Genomic DNA, 15000 nt, shown 5'->3' with positions numbered 1-15000 from the left:
TCCAGGAATGCGGAACCATGTCATAAGCTTTCTTATAATCGATCCATGTCATACCCAAATTAATATATCTTTTCTTACAGTCGTTCAACACCATTCTGCCTATCAGAAGTTGATCTTTTATCCCACGGCTTTTCATCTTGTGGACCTTCTGTTCCAGTGTATGACTTCCATTTCAATGAACTCATACACACAATTAGATATTATTCCTGTCATTAACTTCTACATCAGAGTTACCGTGGTGCTTTTGGCAAAGAACAGATTTCCTTGCGGTCATCCACTTCGGGATTTCGACCCCGACGTTGATCATTTCATCCATTTACACAGTTATTATTTCGTGTAATACTGGGAGTTTTCAACCAGTATTCTTGTACCCCGTCCGGTCATGGACATTTCCAATTTGGAAACTCTGTTGTCTGCTCGGTCAACATTTCAGCTGTTATCTTTATATTGTTCTACTTTACATCATTTCCCCCGATCTTATCTCCTTCAACTATTCAGTATCTTTCTTATGGTCTTTTTCATTCCAAAACCTAATTTTTTCAACGTCAGGTTTTCAGTGCTGTTAACCTTTCCGTTCAACTGCTGGTTAATCCTTTTATGATCCTGTTGGAGCAAACTGCTGACCTTAGAGTATTCAATTCTTTCATCATATCTTTAATTTTTTATATCTTTAGCCAGTACTCTTTCTTTTGGCTCTTCAAGGATTACATTTAACCACTTTTGTTGACCAATATCTACATTCTAGTTCCCGATATCTCTCCTTCTCCTTTGTTTCTTTCTTTCCAGGATGTTGACAAGTTTCCGTAGTTCGTTCATTGATTGCTTTATTCTACTTTTCCATTTTTACATGTTGGTTCAAGACCTATTTTTATTCCTATGTAGATGATGCAAGCTTTAACTAATCTATTTGTTCCAGTCATACAATCCATCTTAATCTCTTTCAGTGTTTTATTTACCTTCGGAGGCCATCCCATAAACAAGATTCTATCCACTTTCTTAAACCCATTTACTTCCATGACCAGACTTTTCTCAATGATACCAGTGATGTCTGTGATTATTCCTTTGTCCTCAACACTCAGTTCCTCTACATTCTCAAAACTTAAACCAGCATCATTCTCCTAAACACCTTCATTCAATTTAAACGCATCAACATTCTCTGTAGCCACTTAATCTTCATTCACTATATTTTCAATCGTCACCATCTTCTTAATCTCATCAAGCTCTGTTAGTCATCTGTTCTTCTTTATTATTCATGCCTGGTCACTCAGTCTCTGTTCCGTAATATCCAAGCCTTGCACCTCCATCCAAATATCATGCATTCTCTTTCTACATCCTCATATGGGCTTCCCTTCACCACCAACAGGCCTGCTCAAAAGATAACATTTTACTATCATAGAAGGCCGCAAGATGTCAGAATCGTTAGCACGCCGGACAAAATCCGTAGCAGCATTTCGTCCATCTTTACGTTCTGAATTCAAAATCGGCCGAGGTCGACTTTGCCTTTCATAGTTTCAGGCTCCATAAAATAAGTATCAACTGAGCGCTGGGGGTCGATGTAACAGATTTATCTCCTCCCCCGAAATTACAGGCCTTGTGCCAAAATCGAAAATCATTATTATTATCACTGCTATTGTTGTTAAAGTGGTGAACTTGTAGAATCGTTAGTGCGTCGAACAAATTGCTTACCAGCATTTCTTCCGGCTTTACGTTCTGAGTTCAAATTCTGCTGAATTCGACATTGTCTTTAGTCATTCCGGGGTCGATCAATTAAGTACCACTCAAGTTCTGAAGTCGATTTCACTGATTATGCCCATTCCCCAAAATTCGGGCCTTGTGCCTAAAGTAGAAAAGCTATTATTATTATTATCATGATAAGGAAAATGTATTCATTTCACAATTTAGGTTTATATCCAGATACTTAACTACGAGGGTTGGCTGAACAGGTTATGGGCTGACCAAAATATTCTTATGGAATGTGACCAAATGAGGTTTCTTTTTTGACATAGTCTATCTTGTGGTCCACACTTCTTTCATCGATGTTGCAGCGCTTGGATTCGCTTGGTGAAGACTCTTTCATCTTGTTGGTCAAAAAATCTATTAACAGCAGACATGATGTCATCAACACTGCGATACTGCTTCCTAGCCAAATATTTTTCATGTTGGGGAACAGATGATAGTCTAATGGAGCTAAATCAGGAGAATAGAGAGGTCGATCGACTAGTTCAAAGCCACAGCTACGCACGCCAAGTACTGTACTTGTGAACTGGAGCATTGTCCTGATGAAATAAGACACGCTTCGTAGGTTTTCCTGGGTCTTTGGTCTTGACAACCTTTCGTAACTGCCTCAGCAAGTTGGCATAATACTCTCCATCGATGGTGTGGCCCTTTTGATGATAGTCAATAAAGGTAATGCCTTTTACACCCCCAGACCGATGCCATCACCTTCCCTACAGATAAAACGATGTTGACCTTCTTTGGAGCAGATGAGAAGAGGTGTTTACACTGCATGGATTGTCTCTTTGTCTCTGGCCAACATTCGTCATGGGTTACGAAATGTTCAAGGAAACCAGCTGGATCTGCCTCAAACAATGTCGGATTTTCCTGTGATGTGATCTGCTTGGGGCGCTTTTAATCAGGTGTCAGAAGATGTAGCACCCACCAAGCAAAAACCTTTGTTAGTATAAATTCATTGCGCAGAATGGTCTCAGCTCTCTCATGGGATACGTTAATAGCCTTCGCTATTTGATTTATTGTCAATTGTCTGTAACCATCACCATGTAGTAAACTCAGTCAATGTTTACCTCAGTGGTGGCAGTTGCAGGATGTCCAGACCTTGAGTCATCTTCAAGGCTTTCCCTTCCTCTCCCAAATTTAGCTCCCCACTTTTGCACTGCTGATAAAACTAGAGCGTAATCTCCTAACGTAGCAACCATTTGCTTGGGAGCTAAACCCTTTCCCTGAAGGTACTTGGTAATACCACGATGCCAAATTTTATCCATTTACATGAGAGGTAGCTAGTAGTTACATTTGAAGACCTTGAGCAGTGAAATGCCAGTTTACCTGAATAAAATAATGCAGCTATTAATAAGAAGTGTTGAAATTAATGCATGCAAGATTTTACAGCTGTAGTATCACTTCTTCATAGTTTATGAACTTTTCGGCCCACCCTCGTATGCTGCGAATAATTTCAACAGTAATTCTTAAACATATTGCTTTAACGAGATCTGTTCTAGCTCATAGGAAATAATTTCATACAAAATGTCTGCAATATGGATTCCACTGATTTTGTTTCGTCGTAGAATGACATGGAGACATCAAACCATAAGACAACTTTGAATGTTTTGTCGAATAACAAAATGGATCTCCATCTATGCAGAAAGAACAAATTCCCTAATTGGTATAATGATATAAACAGAAAGTAAATCTGAGTAGGCTTAGTTGTGGAAGATTTAGCATTCTGTGATATTAAATTAAGTTATTTGCGGTGCTATTTATTGTTAACAGCGCTGAGCTATGCTATAACCGATGAACAATTATTCTACAATAGAAGGAAATACCTTTGGTTTTAAAGCTTAGAGCTATGTATAATTTTTTTTCTAAAATATTATTAAAGATATTTTCGTCTTATCCAGTGATATATGAATTTTCCTGGAATTTCGTAGCTATGTTAAATTCTTGTTTAAAGAATTTTAAAAGTAGTTGGAAATTAATACGTTGCTAACTCTTTTTACCAAATTCAAAAGGTCTCATTCAAATTTTTACTTCTCCGAAGGTAATATGCTCTTCTGCGAATAAAATTCTTACTGGGAATTCCTGGTATATTTATGTCAAATTAATATGCACTAGCCTGAATTTGTCAAAACAATCTGCACACCATTCGATTTTCCTTATAAAATGTTCAGGTTTCTCTGAGGGAAGATTTCTTTAACATGATTGAAGAACTTTTGGGTAGAAGAATTCAAAAACAAAAGTTTCATAATTAGTTTGTGTTTTATTATGCCTTTGCAAAAGGTTTTTACTCTATTAAGGAGTAATATGAAGATATAAACACGTAAATGTAAATAGAAGGAAGAGAAAAGATCACTCAACACAAAAAATATATTTATATAATTTTTTGGAATATGGAACTTAAAGAACTCTTTCTTCAAGTTTCTGGTGTGAAATTGTCTCCATGTTTTTATATCATTGCTGGAATATTTATATTTTGCATTCAAACTTAAGCCAGCTGTATCGTCTTGTTTGATTTATTTCTACCACTCTAAGTATAACTTGTGTCCTAATTTTCAGAGGGTAAAATTCTATTCAACAAAATACGCTTTTTACATTTTAGTCATCCAACATTCGTTATAATATTCAAAATTTTTCACTATGCTTATACGACATACTAAACTTCATGTTCAGCTTTTAGTTAGTCCTTGCACATCCCCGTGGGAGAAAAACGTTGTTGGAAAGACAAATAAAGAGAATTTAAGACTGGGTGAAATTGGAGGTAGAGTGAAAATAAAAGCGGAAAGAAAAGGTATGGTAGAAAATAAAGAAGAAAGGGTATGGTTGAAAAGGAAGAAGAAAAAGAAGGATGGAATGGAACGCCGCTCAGGCAGGAAAGAGGTGGTTTTTGTTCTTAGGTTAACGATTGCAGAAAGCAGCTTATGAAAAGCATTATTGACATACACATCTGCAACTCTGTAGGCGAACAGATGGAATCAAGCTGCGGACAGAAAATAATCATACTTAGATACACGCAAACAGGCAAATATAAAAAAAAAACACAGAAAAAACACACATACATAGTTTAAGAAATAAACAGGGATAATGGAAGCTAAGATGCTAGTTTGCATGTTCTCATACGTATTACCACACACACACACACACACACACACACACACACACAGACGAAGGTGTACGATGCCGCAGTAAGCAATGTGTGTCTATACGTATGACACCCATACGCATGCAGCGAATGTATACAAATGTAGGTGTAGAGATGGCTGTATGGTTAAGGAGCTCGCTTCACAACCAAGTAGTTTCGCGTTCAGTTCCATTGCACAGCACTTCAATCAGGTGTCTTCGTCTTCTATTCTTTTTTTTTATTGCTTTGAATGTTGTTATCTTTCTATTTAATGTTAAAAACCTGCTTGCTGATGAGGCTTTGCTATCTTTCTATTCAGTGTTAGAAACTTGTTTGCTGGCGGTGCGTCTATCCAATTTCGCCCACACTACCTATACCGAAAATCTTCGTAACGGAAAGCTTGAAAACCCGAAATCATAGGTTCATCCCACCACCTCCACTTGTGTTTTGTTAATGGTAATGATTGTGCGAATTATCATAATAATATGATGGTAAATAGGAATGATAACTGGAATGATAATAAAAGTATTATTGATTTTAGTGGAAGTAATAATTTTGGTGGTTGAGACGGAACTGGTAATAATAATAGTAATTGTAATATGTCAGGTCACTTTTACTGCTATTGGTAACATAGAATTCAATACAACCTCTTTCATGAAATGGCCTTCGGCGACTAAACCACAATCCTACCAAGCGTTTGTTTGGTGAGGAGGGTGGATTTTGTTTGATACTCTGCAGGACGAAAAATAAAACCTGTTAAAGGACGGTTGATCTCAAGAAAGTCAAAGGCCATCCAACAACATATATGAGTCTTTAAGTATTGCGAGGATGAATACTGGAGGTGGCTACCAACGCAGAGAAACCAGCTTAAACCAGGGCAGACAAGCCTCTCAGAAATCTTAGGTGACAACCTGTCTACGGATAGTAACACAGTATAATTACTGATTGATAGTTACCTTTGAATACATACCTCAGTTACAAGAGAAATGTTAATTATGAGAATGAATTCTAACGGCATCAAAGACGTTGAAGCGAAGGTGTCGAGTTCGGAAGGTGCCGAGTTCGGAAGGTGTCGAGTTCGGAAAATGTCAAGTTCGGAAGGTGTCGAGTTCGGAAGGTGTCCTGTGGAACAGCAGCGTAGGCCCGGTCGTAAAGCTGCTGCTGAACTTTAACAGCAAAGGAGAACAACAAAGTTATTGTTTGAATATTATTTTAGGAATAAACCATAGAAAATAGGCTATAGGAAAGGGCTATTAGAGCTCTGGAAAGATATCAGTATGAAGAGCTGAAGGATGGGAGTTAACAATGACTGTCTGATCAGATTAGACAAATTAAGACCACAATAAGGCTAGAAAAGATGGAACAAGAGAAGATAATAATGGAAGTGAGAAAGAAACTGCAAGGGACAACTCGTCTAGAAGAAATACACGGAGAACAAGAAAAGAATTGTTACTGTTTTTAGGTTCCGCATTCGAGTTACCTCTATTTCCAGATCTTTGGATTTCGAAAGTTTCTCCGTTTCTTTTAGAGAAATATTGACATCTGTTGGTATTGATACAACGATTAGAAAGCATTTTTTTCTTGGTGATATCTGACAACTATATGCGGCCTATTGGCCTTAATTTCTCTATCTGTGTGTACTGGCATATCCCAGAGTATGGCTGCTTTCTCATTTTCTGTGACCTTTTCTGGGCTGTGCCTATACCTTATTATTATTATTATTATTATTATTATTATTATTATTATTATTATTATTATTATTATTATTATTATTATTGTCATCATTATTATTATTAATATTATTATATGTTTGACTTTTGTTTTGCATTTGTACAAGTTGGATCCAAGTCTCACCCAGAGACCTCAAGAGACAACAAGTTAGAAGTTCATGTAGGTGTTATGCCTAGGGTACTATATATTTCGATTTGTACATACCATATATTTGGATTTGTACATTTGGATTTGTACTAGAAAATGTTTAAGAAACCATAAGAAAATTGTGTTTGTTTTAAAATTTGAGATCACATAGACAGTATTTTACGTAGGATATGGGCAGTTCCCATGAGCACTATCTTTTGAACTTCAGCCATTTTGGGGTTTCCTGGTATCTGAGCTAGGTAGTAATCAGCCCGTTTCGCTGTCATTCCCAGGGCACCTATGACAATAGGTATTGTTTTAGTCTTCAGGTTCCACATTTTGCTAATTACTATTTCAAGATCTTTATATTTGCTCAGTTTTTGGTAGGTCTTGGCAGATAAGTTTATATCGATTGGGACAGTCATATCAATGAGGAGGCATGATTTTTGTCTGAAGTCTTTCAGTATGATGTCTGGCCTATTTGCGTCTATCTTTCTGTCAGTTTGAATGGTGAAGTTCCAGAGGAGTGCGATGTATTATTATTTTTATTATTATTATTGTTATTATTATTATTATTATTATTTTATGTTTGACTTTTGTTTTGCATTTGTACAAGTTGGATCCAAGTCTCACCCAGAGACCTCAAGAGACAACAAGTTAGAAGTTTATGTAGGTGTTATGCCTAGGGTACCATATATTTCGATTTGTACAGTTTTGTTCAAGTGAATGTTTAAGAAACCATAAGAAAATTATGTGTTTGCTTTAAAATTTGAGATCACATAGACAGTATTTTACGTAGGATATGGGCAGTTCCCATGAGCACTATCTTTTGAACTTCAGCCATTTTGGGGTTTCCTGGTATCTGATCTAGGTAGTAATCAGCCCGTTTCGCTGTCATTCCCAGGGCACCTATGACAATAGGTATTGTTTTCGTCTTCAGATTCCACATTTTGCTAATTTCTATTTCAAGATCTTTATATTTATTATTATTATTATTATTATTATTATTATTATTATTATTATTATCATTCAGTAGTTTTATTTTTATAACGTACTTTCACTTCACTACCGAGCGCAGCTCTGTGCGCCTTGGGTATGTGCTGTGGTTTGCTGTGGTGCTCTTATGTTTACTGTATTGAAAGTGTTTTGCGTAGAATGTGTGCAGTACCCAGTAGTGCAATTTTCTGTATGTTATATATATTTGTAAGTCCTGGTGTTTTTGTTATGTATTTGTCTGAATATTTTTTTATTATACCTACTATGATAGGAATTGTTTCTGTTTTTAGATTCCACATTCGAGTTATCTCTATTTCCAGGTCTTTGTATTTTGAAAGTTTTTCCATTTCTTTTAGAGAAACGTTGTCATCTGCTGGTATTGAAACATCAATTAGAAGGCATTTTTTTCCTTCATGATCTTTGACAACTATATCTGGTCTATTTGCCTTAATTTCTCTATCTGTGTGTATTGGCATATCCCAGAGTATGGTTGCTTTCTCGTTTTCTGTGACCTTTTCTGGCGTGTGTTTATACCATCTTTTTTCTGTTGCTATTCCATAATGTTGGCATAGCTTCCAGTGTATATAGGTCCCAGCTCTGTCGTGTCTGTGAATATATTCCTTCTTAGCCAGGACTGGGCAGCCAGAGATAATATGATTTATTGTTTCTTGTCGATCTCCACATATTCTACAGTTACTTGTTATATTTCTTTTCATTATGTGTTTTTGGTAATTTCTGGTGGGGAGGCTTTGGTCTTGTGCAGCAATTAAAAATCCTTCAGTCTCTGCTTTGAGTCCTGAGCTTCTCAACCATTGCTGGGATTTTTCTCTGTCTATTTCTTTCGCATTTAGTTTAGCCCAGTATTTACCATGTAGGGGCTTTTCTTGCCATCGTTTTATCATGGTCCGTTGCTGTTCTAGTTTTAGTTTGGATTTCATTTGTTTTATAGCTTTTGTTGTTTCTTCTTCTTCTTCTTCGTATTTGTTAGGTAGATTGATTTCTTGTTTGTATTTGTCAGCTTCCTTAAATACTGAAAACAGTTTTTTGTTTTGCTCGTGTTTTGTGGCTATTTGTATTAGTTTCCCTTGCTTCTGGAGTAGGTATTTTTGCAGTCCTATGGTGATTATTTTATAATAGTTTTCTAGCTGTATAAGACCCCTGCCACCTTCTGTGCGTTGTATATATAGCCTTTCTATGTCAGATTTTGGGTGGTGCATCCTATATCCTGTCATTATTTTTCTTGTTTTCCTGTCTATTTTACATAGTTCGTTTAGTGTCCAGTTAAGGATGTTGTAGCTGTAGCTTATAACTGGGACAGCTAAAGTGTTGATACCCATTATCTTGTTTTTAGCATTGAGCTCTGTTTTTAGTATTGATCTAACTCGTCTATAGTACTCTTTCTTTATTTTTTCTTTCATTTGTGTATGTTGTATCCTATCTAGTTCATTGACTCCTAAATACTTATATGGTTGGCTTTCGTCTAGTTCTCTTATTTCATTGGCTTTATCTAGTGTTATATTGCTACTTTTAACTAATTTTCCTCTTTTCAGGGTTGCTTTGGCACATTTTTCTAATCCGAATTTCATTTCTATTTCCTTGGTAAAGCCGTGTACTGTCTGTAGTAGTGTTTCTAGCTCTTTGTCGTTTTTTGCATATAATTTTAGGTCATCCATATATAGAAGGTGGCTGACTGTTTTTCCATAGCATTTGTAACCGCATCCAGTTCTATTTAGCAATTCTGTTAGAGGTGTGAGTGCCAGGCAGAACAGGAGTGGAGAGAGCGTGTCTCCCTGGAATATTCCTCTTCTAATGGGGATGGCTTTCGTTTTCACAAGTCCCTCTTTTGTTTGGAGCTGTAGCACTGTCTGCCATTTGTTCATTGAGTGCTCTATGTATTTTATGATAATTGGTGCCACCTTGTTTATGGCTAGTGTTTCCAGAATCCACGTGTGGGGAACACTGTCGAAAGCCTTTTGGTAGTCCACCCAGGCCATACTGAGGCCTTTCTTCTTCTTCTTCTTCTTCTTCTTCTTATTATTATTATTATTATTATTATTTACTTTTAATCTGCATGTTTGTTACAATCACTTGCCGAGATGCACCCAGCGTTGTAGAGCAAGTGAAGGCTAAGAGAGGTTACAGTATGACTGAAAGCGTTGGGAAGGGAAGTGGCAGGGGCACTTATCATCATCATCATCATTATTAAATTACTAGTGTCAATGAAAGTTGCATTTAGATTTGCTTTTCCTCAATTCCTGACAATAACATTTGATATTTCTTTCTTGACTTCTATTTGTTGGTTATTTTCTGTGCAAAAGAGGAAAACATAACCTGTGGAAGTTGGTATAAGATAGTGAAAATAGATAAGTAAAAAAATAACCACTCTCAATAGGTGTCAAAAAACAGTTTAATTGCTTCCTGTTACTAATGTCGCGTTTTAAGTGAGTATTTTGACTCAGTGAGTTTTTGTTTTAAATCTGCAGGCTTTTTGAATATCATCAGATCTATTTTCTTCTATAGACCCCGGCATATATAACAATGAGAATATGAATCAAGCTAAGATTGTGCTACAGCGAGTATGTTCACATCTAGATAATGATAACATTCAAACATCTAAATGTAGGAGACAAATGACGATGGTGGATGGACAGCATAACGCAGAGTTGTTAAATTAACACTAAATTCTCGCCAGTAAATCATGCGATGTCTCTTGTTCTTTAATTGATAAATCCATTGAGCTATATGTTTTACTATATTCAGCTTTCATTGTCTTCTGCAATTTCTGTTCACTGTCTGACTTGGTATCGTTTTCATTCATTTTCAGTGTAAACTCAAGTAAGACACTATAGTTGCTTCTATTGAATAAACAGCATCTGGCCTTGTGTGTAGTCAAAAGGAATCTATCTTGGGGACATAAGATTTAATTTGCTGAGTATTAATCGCAATGTGACAAAGTATAAGTAAAAATCGATATGAAACAACGACAGGCTTATATAATTTAGTATAATAAAGAGATTTCCTGTCTTAATCAGATCAGAGCTTATTCTACAGAAAACATTCTTTTCTAAATAATGGGCAAGAGCCAAGTGTGACATTGTAAATGTTGATGTATTCATCCATACAAGAGAAGCATCAAGTACATATTTGGGTGAAATGTCTTTTAGCTTAAAGCTCAGCATGTTTTGTTTCTTGTAGCCTCTATCTTTATATGTGGAGAAAAAGCGTGTCTTCAGAGTAGTATTTTCTATCTTAAATTATAAGGAAGGGTTTCTTTTTTTAAATATTTTATGTAAAAGAAAATAGGGTGTTACAAATGTTGTTGTTGCTTAGAACCAGATCAGCACTGATAAAGAAAACATATGATCAACGGGGCTTCTGTAGTGACCCTCCCGTGTTTTGCTGTTGTTCATTTTCAATTATATCCTTATTCAATATAATCTTTTTTTTAAATAGAAAACGGTATGACTCGAAGGACATTTGGTTGTAGTTATCTTGCCAGTTGAGTGAACTCGAAAAATGGTTCGAGAAAAATAGGAAGGTTTCTCTTGTGACGGGTGCCTGGGTAGCCATAGTTTACTGGGTAGACTGTTGTACATTCAGAGGAGCCAAAAAGAAAACTGTTTAATTGCACGACATGCTATAAGTAGCAACATTCCCACAAATTATACAGTATTATGGAGGGACACATTGGATGTTCTTAGATATGAACTGACTCTAGAGAAGAACGGTAAGATTACCGCCGGGCCGTTTTCATTACAAGCCTGCTGTGGTAGTGCTGACCCGGAGTTAATTAGCGATCATGAGAACTTGTAATTAGAGTACACGATCAGTTATTTTGTATATTAAGACTGGCCTAAATTTCGAGAGATACTGAAACAAAGTGGTTACAGAAGACCCCCCACCCCTCCATGGCAGTCGCCAGACGCGTAGAAGATATTTTACCCAATTCTGCAAGTAAATAAAGTATTTATTAATTACGCAGTGTTTCAGCTGTCAAGTGTAGCCTCAGTTGCCAAAACCTAATTATAACAACATGGTGTTGCGTGTGTAAAAATACAATGCACAATGCTTTAACAAGCAGTGAACTGTTTAAAATTATAGCACAGAACGTTACTAATATTTAATTCATACGAAGGAAAATCTACAATGCGAACGTCTTCTATTATGATCTGAAGTGTTATGTGTTTATTAGAATGATGTTTCAAAATTCTTAACACGCGTGTCAAAATCGACACACAAAGATATTTTTATTTTATATAAATATGGAAAATATATGTTTTGTTTTAATTTTAGGTTTGTTATTAAACCTATTCAATTTTATAATAGTATTGGGAGCACGAAAAGGAAAAAAAATACATATAGATATTTCATTTGTATTACTTTGAAGACTTTATACTTCTGCCGACAGAAATTGCATGAACAAAATTGTTAACTATCATTCAAGACTAAGTACCACTAAACACGGAATGATAAGTTTTGTAAAAAGCATTCATATAAATGTAATCTTGTCTCTTACTCTGTCTCATCAGAAATTTTATTCTTTTTGCGATTCATTTAATGTTTCTAGCTTTAACATTCTTTTTTGTCTCTTTCTTCATCTCTTTCGCTCTCTCTCTCTTTTTCTCATCTTTACTTTGCTTTTACAGTTTTCTTTTATTTTTCTCTCTCGCTATATCTCTCTCATCTTTTATTTCTCTTGTAAATTACACTGGTTGTTATGCAAATATATATAAATATATTTGTAAAATGATTTACATTTAAGTTACTTCAAAATGATTTACTGTCCAACTATCAATTTTCTTTTATCATTATTCCTTAAGAAAGCTCTATGCTAAACTGTGTGGAAATCTTTATTACATGGTATTAGGTAAAATCTATTTTTATGTTATGTTGCCTTGAAAAATATACTTTTCTGAATGAGTTGGAGAAGTTGTTCGATCATGAAAGACATTCTAATGGAGACGACAGCGATAAAGACACTATAAGTATTAATTATGATTAATAACGTCGATTTGGTAAAGCAATTACAAAAAGCGCTGAAGTCTCCAGCAGTATCACCACAGCAATAGATACCAAATAATAGCATTATTACTGACACGTAGAGGATGAGACACTCCCTGTATGATATAACTAATTTCACAAATTTCATGAAACTCAGCATAAAGAGTAAAACTCCTGAAATATTTTCACATCATAAAATGAATATGTATTTCGTGGTAAATTCTTATCAAATTTGTATCTGCTATCGTTTGCCAATAAGCAGAATCCTTACCGCAGACCCGACTAATTTACAGTGACAAAAAATCCCTTTTTCGTATTTTACATTTTTATTCTTCTTTCAACACCATAAAAATAGAGAGGAAAAAACTCCGGTGCACTCGAACAGCAATACCCAGCGGTTTTAATGTCCGTCTGAGTTATTTCCTCTATTGCCAATAAACACTCTGCAATTTCTATATTATAAAATCGATGAAATAAGATTTAACATTCATTTAGAAATTTTTAAAATGTAAGTAAATTGAGGAAAATGACGACAGTGACATTCCATAATTTCGAAAAGAGAACCTACGATGAACTGGTGAAATCCCTTAATTTTATTAACAGAACGTCTTCATTATACCGAATCGAAAGGAATCTTCATGTATAGTACCGTCTAATGATATCTTAAGTATTTCAGAAATAACAGCTGAAGTGCACCACTCCAACATACTACAAGCAGCAACGAACACAACTGTGTGTAGGTGCATGATAGCCAACACATTTATATGAGAACAATGTAATACTCCTACTCAACTAATGAGCTGTACAGAAAGAAACAAGAAGCAGAAGCGTTGTTCCTATCAATTTATTATAGCTTACCATGAAATTACTGAATTTCACCGTTGTCACTTCCAATCAATTTACATAAATGTTTTTTAACCATTTAAACCGCATGTTAACCAAAATCAGGACCAGAGAATGTACAGAAGGTCGATATGAACGATTATAAACACATGGCAGTTGTGTTACCCGATATGGCTACGATCCAATGATTGAAAGCAGAAAAGAAGAAAACAGTTATGTGAATGTAATATTTTTTCTTTCTCTTTTCGATAAACGAATACGCATTTTTTTCAGTGGTTGTTTCTCTTTTCGGTCATGCGACTTAGTGCAAATCACTAAATAGCTACATTTTCGTACAGTCATATAGAACTTTTATCTATACTACAAATAGCCATGAGTCTGTACTCTTGCTTTCAGGGTTCAAACTGAATGAAACATTGGCAGAATTGCTTCTATAAATCTGACAAGAAAGATATTTAGGACAAACACCGTGCGATGATCTTGTTCTTTTACCACCGATTTGATCATCAAAATAAGTTTTATTTCGAAGTTCTGACAATTAAACATACTTCCATCCCCTTACACCCAACTATTTTATTTACACACACACACACACACACCATTCACACACACCTACATTAACACAGATTCCGCAAACACACACTTCCTTTTGTGCAACCCCTTTGCCTTCACTCCTTCACATCCTTCAATTATACACGTATATAAACACACATATATGCACCTCAATTCAGCAATTTTTCTTTCTTTCACACACACACACACATACACACACACACACATACACACACACACACACATGCACGCACACATACACTTCTGTTTACCTGCCATCTTTCCTCTTTGATACTCACAGATAGATATGCGGGGACACCCACCTAACCTTCACAAACGCGCACACACACACACACACACACACACACACACACACACACACACATGTACACCCACTGATACTCTCATGTCTTTTTAGTCATTGGCTATTCATTCTCTCGACATATACACACATAAATATACATATATACACACACATTGACATGCAACACACATACATACATGCACATACTTACACTTGGTGTACATTCAAGCACAGCCATACACACATACACGCATACACACACACATACTCACACACATCTTTCTATACATGAGCACTCCTTGTTTTAGTTGATACCTTTGAATCACCGATTTCTTTCTTACCCTCGCCCCGTCCGTCACTTGTGCTCGACCGCTACTCACTCTTTAATTTGCCAACACCCACCTTCACAGACCACACCACTCCTCCTGTTGCTTTCTTCTCCTTACGCACTCTCTTCTCTAAAACAAAAGACCATTCGATTCCTCTCTCACCTCCGCTCCCATTTCTTTTCTTCTCTGCATCATGTGTGTATGAACATTTGCCTTTTTCTCCTTCTTGATCCTGATTATTTCATTTACCTGCACATTTTAACTATCTT

At 35.9% G+C, this 15000-nt stretch overlaps 1 protein-coding gene across 6 annotated transcripts in view; it reads right to left on the bottom strand.

The window, feature by feature from the left end:
* LOC106877704 (uncharacterized) overlaps nt 1-15000 on the bottom strand; it is a 153671-nt gene that overhangs the window by 51191 nt on the left and 87480 nt on the right. The window contains exon 2 of one of the 6 annotated variants that reach the window (XR_016241639.1): nt 1687-1837. The exons of 4 other annotated variants lie outside the window; for them this stretch is intronic. The gene's annotated coding sequence lies outside the window, so the exon portion shown is untranslated. Of the gene's footprint in view, nt 1-1686; nt 1838-5805; nt 6016-15000 lie in introns of those variants that run through there. One more of the 6 variants, XR_016241641.1, reaches the window with a different exon arrangement.

This window comes from Octopus bimaculoides, chromosome 4 (assembly GCF_046866305.1).
Source record: "Octopus bimaculoides isolate indiv1 chromosome 4, ASM4686630v1, whole genome shotgun sequence".
Taxonomy (NCBI): Eukaryota; Metazoa; Mollusca; class Cephalopoda; order Octopoda; family Octopodidae; genus Octopus; species Octopus bimaculoides.
Note: the sequence above shows the minus strand (reverse complement) of the source record. Positions and strands in the feature narration are given on the sequence as shown.